This window comes from Manis pentadactyla, chromosome 1 (genome assembly GCF_030020395.1).
Source record: "Manis pentadactyla isolate mManPen7 chromosome 1, mManPen7.hap1, whole genome shotgun sequence".
NCBI lineage: Eukaryota > Metazoa > Chordata > Mammalia > Pholidota > Manidae > Manis > Manis pentadactyla.
Window position 1 is genome coordinate 14262278 of NC_080019.1, and position 9301 is coordinate 14271578.

Consider the following 9301-nt stretch of genomic DNA (forward strand, 5'->3'; position numbering starts at 1 on the left):
GGAAGCATCCTGGGGAGGGTCCCCCCTTTTCTCCCAGCTTCTGGGCCCCAGGCCCCCTCGGTGTGTGGCAGTACCACTCGGATCTTCACCTGCGGCTTCCCCTGGCTGTCTTGTCTCCCGGGCCTCGGTACCTACGTGCCATCCTCTCCCTGCATCTCCTCTTCTTGTTAAGGACACAGGTCACATTGGATTGGGGGCTGCCTCATCATAACTTACTACATCTGCAATTACCCCGTTTCCAACTAAAAGTTATGTTCAGAGGTCCTGGGGTCAGGAGAACACATCCTTCGGGGGACACAAATCAACCCATAACAAGGAGTGTTTGGGAGGTCTGAGGTTACAAGGTGGGGTGCACACCAGAGGCCCTCACCCCCAACACACCAACACATCAGAAGAAGTGCTGCCAGGCCAGGAGGGCCCCCAGGAATGCCTGGCGAGTGGGTGGGCTTTAACTCGGGGGCTTGTTTAAAAAGCCCTCATGTTAAAGGGGCTGGGCCGGGTTGTATAACTCACTCAAAGCAACTTGATTTTTCCAGAATAGACCAGGTCCCCAGAGTGGAGAACTGGGGCCTTACCCCTTTGAAGTGCAAATGTGCCCCTTGCAGCCCACCCCCCAGAATAATCAGGCCTCCTCGCATCTGCGCCCTGCCAGCTGCCGGCTCTCCCAGTGCAGTACTGGCTGCAGTCAGGCGCTGAAGAACCAGGCCCCAGGCAGTCCCAGTAATCGCCACTTAGCAGGAGGGGGAATTAAGAAAACAGGGTGTTTAATGTGTGATACGGCAGCTGGGTTCTGTTTCCCCCTTTGCCTAGAGACCTGCTGTCCCTGCTGGGCTGGGACAGGAGGGAGAAAGGGAGGGGAGGGCGGGCTCTTTGTCTAACAGGCAGCTTACTTCCAGACAGCTACGGGGGCATCTGGGCTGGTCAAAAGAGGGGGACAGGACAATTGGTGGTTTTGATAAGAATCAGAGAGTGAACTTGGTGATGGGGAGGTACACAGGTCCCTGTGGCAGAAGGGGTCCCAGCTGGCTGCTCCAGTGACAGTTCGGCTCCTCCTCAAACCCAGGGCCAAAGCCAGCACCCGAGACCAGGGGGCTTTTGCTCAAAAAGCTGAGGCTTGGCCATCAGAGCAGATTTGGTGACTACGGCTCACCCTCAGGCAACACGGGGCTTTAGCCAAGTTAGCTGAGGCAAGCCCTAGTTTCCTCCTCTGTAAAATATGAGTCATAATGCCTCCTGGTTCATTCATTGGGACGGGCATGGGGCAGTGTATTCGGAGGACCTATCAATGCTATTTAACAGGCTTTTCCTCCACAGGAACCCAGGGGGCCTCAGGAAAGTGCCAGCACCACCCTCAGAAGGTGGGCTGATGAGGTGAGGAAAACAGCAGGCAGTGTAGCTCTCAGGGCCAGCCGTGGCGCCCAGACGTGCTGAGGCAGGACTGCCCCCCTCCTTCCTCCCTCCGTCCCATGGATTTGCTCCTTCTCTGCTGCCCTGGTCTCCTTACCACGTCGGGCGCAGGGTCAGTTGCCTCTTTCAGGGCCCTGGTGCATATCTAGATCAGCTGAGGTTAACAGGGCACTGTCCCCGAACAGCTCCCAGCCTGAGGGAAGACAGGCATCATCTGAAATGTGGGGCCCATCTGACACTCAGCGTCATCAGTGACCAAACCAGGAGCATGGTGGCTGGGGCTTGGGGTCTAAGGGCCCAGCCAGAGCAGGGGGATCCCTCTCTCGGGCATGTTCAGCGGGAGCTTGGAGACGATGCCAAGGCTGCCGATCCAGAGCTTCTCCTTAGGGAAGGGCACCCTCTCTCGGACAGGACAGGGCTGTGTCACTGAGACTGCAGCCCGCTGGGGACAGCCTTCTGGAGCTGAGACCTGCGCCCACGCCTTCCTGGGCCCCTCAGGAGCCACAGGATCTGGGCTGTCCCTAAGGCTGTGAGGGCCCCCTAGTCACTGCCTCCCCTGTCCTCTGAGGCCTGCTTCTTGGTGGGCACTAAGGGGTGGGTGGTGGGCCATACCTCCCAGCTGCCATCTGAGGTCTCTGCTAATCTGGTTGGGAGTGGTGGTGCTGGGTGAGGAGAGAATTCTGTACAGTCACTAGGATTTGCTGCTTTATTTTGATTTTCTGAAAAAGATGTCTGTCCTGAGGCCCTCTTGCCCCAAACAGTTTTGCACAGGAACACAACCCTAGCAGCCCTGAGATTAGCCATTCCACTGAGAGGGTCTGCAGGCCCCGCATGATGGCCTTAGGTCTCATTTCTCTAATACCACTTAAGGTCCTGGTTATGACCTTCCTATCCTGAAAAAACACTGTCTTGGGAGAACAAGCTGAGTTAAAGCCAGGTTAATTATATACTGTATGCGTGACCTTGGGCAAGTTACTTAATACCGAGCTTCTGTACTACATTACTAAAACAGAAAGTATCTCACCAGCCATAAGAGACACAAGACATTAGCTTTCCCTGGACACCTAAGGGTTAAGATCATGAATTCTAAGAAACATGGAGTCTTCCTATTTCTACCTTGTTCTGAGATCATGCATTATGAAATGGTTTTCATTCACCTTTGGTTCCTACAGCCACCGGGTGATACCGGGGGACCCCTGCTCAGATGGTCTTACTGATGAAGAAACCAAGTGACAGAGTCGTTGAGGTGTGGGCATCTAATTTCTCCAGCTGCAAACCAGGTGATCAGTAATAAAATAAATAGGCAGTTTTTCTTTTTTTTTTAAATAAAAGGTATAATTATTATAAACATAGAAAGGGAGGGCTAGAGATTAAATAATATTTCAATCAGAAAGAAGCAAAGCCGGGATTGAAGAGCAGATACCCTCCTAGGTATTTTGTTTTCATTTAATTTTTAACAGTGTAGAGTGGTTATTATCCCCATTTATGTGATAAACAGAAATGGTCAGAGAATTTGCATAGGAACACAATCCTCATAGCCCTGAGATTAGCCATTCCACTGAGAAGCTCTGCTAAATCTTTATATAATTTAGTGGTAGAGCCTAGACTGCCTCTTGGGACTGTTGTTCTCCAAAGCCCATGACTTTCCACGACTGGCTGCCATAGTCTGAGGACTTCTAACCACAGCAGAGATACAGAAGGGTGCTTAACTAGAATTTAGGATCCCCAGAGTTCCAATCCCTCTTCTACCATCAAGTTGGGTCGGTTACCTGACCTCTGCAAGTCTTGGCTAAGGCAACGATGTCATCCTGCCCTGTCTTGGGATGGCTGTAAAGAACAGCGCAATGTGGTGGGTTAAAGGGTGGTCAGGTGCCGAGAGAGCAATACACGGTCTTCCAAGAGAGAGCGAAGAACCTATTCCTATTCCTTCTCCTTACACGGCAGCACCAGAGAACTGAGCGCTCTCCCAGAGCTCCAGTCCCCTGTACCTGTGCTGACATTGCTTTCTGTATGTACATTCTTGGGTTTCAAGGACAGGGGAAGACTAGGGAACAGAGTTCACTGGCAGGGCTGGAGAAAATGCCAGGTCTGATCTGAGAAAAGTCTCCTGTGTTCCCAGACCTGGAAAAATAAGAAATCCCCCATCCCAGGCTTCTGCCAAGGTTTGTGAGGAAAAATCAAGGGCCTCCTAAGATACTATTTTGCCCTGTTCTAGAAAATGCTTTCACCCCTCAGAAAAATTGAAAAGGAGTACAACCATGCGCCCAGCAGTGGTCTTGCCTTGGGTAAAATGGTTCCTTCATTGTGTCAAAGTTCTGCTGGCTTAGACTCCTAGCGTGGCATCATCTGGAGTTTGGTTTGATGATATATGAGGGGCAAGAATAAGCCCATCATTACCTATGCAAGATGGTACAAAGAACCCACTGGGTTTCCAAGGGGGACACTGGACACAGGCATGGGACCCCGGCATAGGTCAAATCTGAGATCCTGAGATTTAGAAATCATGTGGGGCCCCTTTCCTCACTCAGCTAGGGACCCTGAAATAAGGAAACCTGTCTTTGTGAAACCTAGGCCCTGCATTTCCAAAAGAAACACAAATGGCTAACAGGGTTGGGAATGTGACGGTTTACTTTAACAATATATACATTTTTATGCATTGTATTAGCAAGGCTTTTTTTCCCCCTATGACATTAGAAATTATGATAGTGGTTTCCCTGCGGAGGGAGTAAGGATGGTTGGTCACTGGAAGGGGACATGATGGTAATTTCTGAGGTGCTGGAAATGTCCTGTTGAGTTGGCAGTGTTTACACTGTGAAAATATATCAAGCTACATACTAATGATGGGCGCAATTTTCTATGTTACTTTAATAGAAAATTTTCCTTTAAAATTAACATTTTGTTTTTTATCAAGAAAGAACACCAGGGCCCAGCAGAACACAATGTAATTGTAACGGAGTGAAAAAATTGGCATCTCTGCCTCCATGTTGTATTTGCCTCCTTTGCATCTTAATCTTGGGTCAAAAAGCTTCTGCTCAGCCCTGCAGCCCCACATGTGGGCCTGTCAATTATCAGAAGGAATTTTGCCCAAGACTTAAGATTGATGTAACCAGCCCCTTACGTCAAACATGCCTGCCCCAAGGAGATAAAGAAGTACATATAAAAATGACGACTGGATTGTCAGACTTTGAGGATCATGGCCAGACCCATGTCAGTAAAATGACGAGTCAGCTAACCAAGGATGGAGAGTTTTACAGCCCTCAGACCCTTGCTGACATCCAGATGTCTGAGGTCAAATGTTACCTCCTGACCTCAATCCCCATGTGCTCCCCTTCCCTAGTGTAAAGAAGGTATTTTAGGACCTGAGTTCCCCATCTTCTGTCTGCTGGCTCTCCGAATAAAGTCATTTTCCTTGCCCCAACATCTTGTCTCTCAACTTAATGGCATGTCATGCAGCAATTGGAAGGAGCTTGGATTCTGTGACATAATGAACAATCATACACTGATGTTATTAAGTTGTCATAAATATTTTTTAAAAATGGTTTGCCAGTTAAGAGCTTCAGTGCTGTTCATAGTCTGTGTCCTGTACTTTCAGAAATGTCTTAATATCTCTGCATACAAATATTTATATACCAACAAATTCATGACAGGGTAAGTGAAAAGTTGAAAATATTCTAAAAATTAAACAACAGAGGAAATATGGTGTATTTGTGATACAGCATTATCGAGTCATTAAATACTGAATGCTTGATAAGTGCACCTTCTCATGTAAATTAAGTAATAAGGCAGGATGCATAATGTATGTATCTTTAGTTTCAACTGTATTAAAGCATTTGGTCTCAGAGTAAATAAAGTTCTAGTTTAAAAAAGAAGAGAAAGCTTTAAGTATATATTTAAAAGCATAGCAAATAATACAAGTTCTAGAAGCTCCCAAGCAAACGAAGTTCTCTGGCATTAAAAAACTCCACCCTCACACACTGCTGGTGGGAATGTACAATGATGCAGCTGCTTTGGAAATCAGTTCGGTAGTTTCTCAAGATGTTACTGGTAGAGTTACCATATGACCCAGCAATTCCACTCAAGAGAACATACATTCACATAATGCTGTGTACATGCATGTTCATTGCAGTATTATTCAGAATAGCCCCAAAGTGGAAACCCAAATATCCATCAACCAATAAATGGATAAATTTTAAAAATGAAGCATGGTACATACTTAGACCTTGAAACATTGGCTGAGTGAAAGAAATGGTCACAAAGGACCATGTAGTATATGACTCCATTTATATGAAATGTCCAGAATAGGCAAATGTATAGGGACTGATAAAGTTGGGGAGGAAATGGGGATAACTTCTCATGGGTACAAATTTTGGGGGGGATATCAAGATGTTATAAATTGATCATGGTGATGAATAACTCTAATTATACTAAAAAACATTGAATGGCTCACTATACATGGGTGAATTGTAGGGTATATGAATTGCATCTCAATAAAGAGTTTGTTTTAAATGCTCCGCACAGCAGTACCCGTTCTCCTGCATGACCTGGGATGGTCCAGGGCACATTAGTGCTCTAGGTTATGATGTAAGCAGATTCTCCTGAAAACTGAGGAATGCAGACAGAACCTATGATTAAACTTCTTCATGCCAGCCTTTATTGGCTTAAAACACCTTTCATTCTCCTGTTCTTTTTATCTTTGGAATTCTTGGCAAAACACACACATAACAGCCTGGTATTTTTACAGGTTATTGAAGACTGAGCGGTATACGTCTTGGGCTAAGTCCCTCTCTGGCTGGCCCAGAAATGAGCACCCCAACCTCCAGCTTGGCCCTGCCCTGCCCGCCAGTACGGGCTGGGGGCTTCTGGCTTTGCTCACGCTTCAGTCCTACTACTAGAGGCCTTGGCCTGACTCCTCCTGAGGTCTCCTGACAGAACAGGGGAAGGGAAGCATGGGAAGGAACATAATGAGGGGCGGCTTCCTCAAGCCTCCAAGGTTTTGATTGAAGGAGTTGGAGAAGACAGTAGACCAGAATTCCCTTATGATCACTGAAGAAATCCAAACACAAGAACTTTATTTTGAAATTCCTTTTTGTTGCTAGCTGTGTTGTTTTAACTGACACAGATTAAGCCGCATGGCTCAGTGTTTTGTAAGAGTAGTATTAAAAGAGTATGTAGTTTAAATTCTTGACATGACTCCCATGATGTTGTATCCATGGTCTGTTTGATAAAGAACCCATCATGGCCACAGGCTTTGGCTTTTACCAAGATAGGTGGGCACAGTCACAGTTGGTAGTCATGATTCCTAAGGGTTTTTGTGACAGAATGTTAATGGTTTCCTCTGAGTGACAGGATCATAAGATTCTTATTTCTTTGTACTTGTATTTTTAGAGTCTTACCTGGACAATGAGTATCTATTAAGTAAACCATTAATGAAACTTTCCTAGTGCTAGGGTTACCCCCGAGTGCTAAAGAGCAGATCCTGAGAAAACAGTACAGCAGAACCAGGGAACACAATGTCTTAACTCAGAGCATATGGAGATTTCTAGTAACCCAAGCTTGTATCAGAGTCCTGGCCTTGGTGAGAATTGGTTCCAAAGACTGTGTTCAGTATTTCCAGCCACTGCTCTGGAGACAACTTGGTTCTCCTGGACAGAGGCCTCTACATTCTGGAGACCTGCTCCTGGGGAGAAGAGAAGTGGCCACAAGCTTCAAAATGGTGGTGGTGGTTGGGGGGGGTCATCACATGGAAAAGGCCTGAGGGACAGGGGAAGGGAAGCATGGGAAGGAACATAATGAGGGGCGGCTTCCTCAACCCTCCAAGGTTTGGATCGAAGCAGCTGGAGAAGATAGTAGTGGATAGATCAGAAGACCAGAATTCCCTTATCACCACACGTGAACTTAGAGGCAAGTCATACCTGATTGGGAAGGGCGTTCTAAACATGAAAGGCTCATCCCTGGAGTGGACTGCCTGCTTAGACTCTTCCATATCCACCCAGCTCACTGTACCAGATGTGCAAAAAACCTATTACCAGGACAGAGTCGGACCAGGAAATCTCTACAATCCTCCCAACCCAGACTTCTTGATTCTACAGTCCCAGGCTCTTTGCAGCAATTGTTTTGGCTTATTTTTATTAGAACACGTTCCCTTATAAACCCCAGACTAATGTGCAGCTCCTAAAACCACCACCTGATTCAGTGACTCTTGACTGCCTGCTGCTGCAGCTGAAAAACCTCCATTTCTGGAGCTCCAAGTGTAGCCAGTGCATGGCTGCTCCCTCTTGTGGAGATGAAGAGCACAACCACTCAGAAAGGAATCCAGGTGCATTTTGAGGCTACTTGTCTGCATATATTATCAGCCCCCGCTCAAAAAGCTTACCCTTGTGGCATGAGCCCCGGAAGTTCCTGACCCTTGCCCATCAGGGCCTCTCATTAATGTTTACACCACCATTATGTCCCATAAAATAATAGCATTTTAGCCACTATACAAAATACTGGTCTTCAGGGATTAGTTGGATCTTGTGCACACCAATTCAGTTTATGTAGAGGCCCGTGGATGTTATCATGCCATGGAGAGAGCACACTAGGTTTAAGGGCCAGGTTCCAGCTCATGTTCTGCCACTCCTTTTGTGACCTTGAACAAGTCACAAATTTATTAAGTTCATCAATGAAATCTGTGGAGAAAAGTGGCCTGCCACATGTGGACTACTTACAGCTGTTAACCACAGCAAATGGCCGTGGGCTCTGTTCTAGGCTGGGGACCCTCATAAGAGAGGCAGGCCAGCTGCGCGTCTTACTCATCCTGTCTTCAACCTTGGGGAGGGATCGAACAACTCGCAGGTTGTCCATGTGTCTGAAAGCACTCACCAAGCTGTCTGGCCAGGTTTTGCCACTCTTGCTGAGGGTAGAAAGTTGTGCGATCGGTCACTCAAAGGGATTTCTCATCGTTTCTCGACATCAGCCACAGCTCGCCGCTGCCACGGCGGGGGCTTCATATGGAGGAGGGGGCTGAGGATGCCACATGGTTTGAGTGCTGGATGGGGGCTCAGCCCCCTAATGGAAGAAGGGTTTGGAATAAAACCAGTTGGAAATGAGTAAATAATTTACCTTTCATTTTTAAAAATTTCTTGGTACTTGACTTTTCCCACAAAAGTTCATCTTCCCTCCAGACTTACCTTGCTATGGTTTTCTAGATAGTCTCTAAATGGTGTTTTTAGCTTAGTCTCAGGAACTATTTTTTTGTTGCCTCCTAATATTGGATTAAGCTAACTTGCCCTTACTAGTGTTAACAGAAAATTTCAAAAACAATGTGTTGTTGACCTCAAGACACTGCACCACCTCCAATTACTGAAAATAAAGTATCTTAGTGAGGTATTTATTACACTTGTCTGAAAACATTTTTTCACTTACGTGGAATCTCACCAACTGAAGTGACGGTCAACTGCAAACAGTCAGTTCAGTGAGTTGTTTAGTCAGCCTCATCTTCAGACACCTCTCCCTTCTCAAAATACTTGAAGCTGACTGAAATGAAGTATTTTTCTTAGAAAATTTAATTAATAGCAGGAGTCCATGTTAAAACTGGACTTTTTAATCAGGTTTTATCACTAGTACAAAAAGGCGCATTAAGAAAATGTTTTCACCAAAAAATAAGTAAACTAACAAGAGTGCTAAACAATATTAAGTACTACATGAGAGTAATGAATCAAATCAAATCAAATGCCCTAATAAAGGTCTTTTAGTTTTCACTAAGCTAATTCATAGCCTACTACGAGTGCCTACCATGGGCCAGGCACTGTTCTAGTGTTTTACATGTAAAATTTCTACTCCTTATGACAACCCTAAAAGGAACATAAGCAAACATACTCAAATCTGTTAAATGACTAAGTGAGGCCACAGTTAT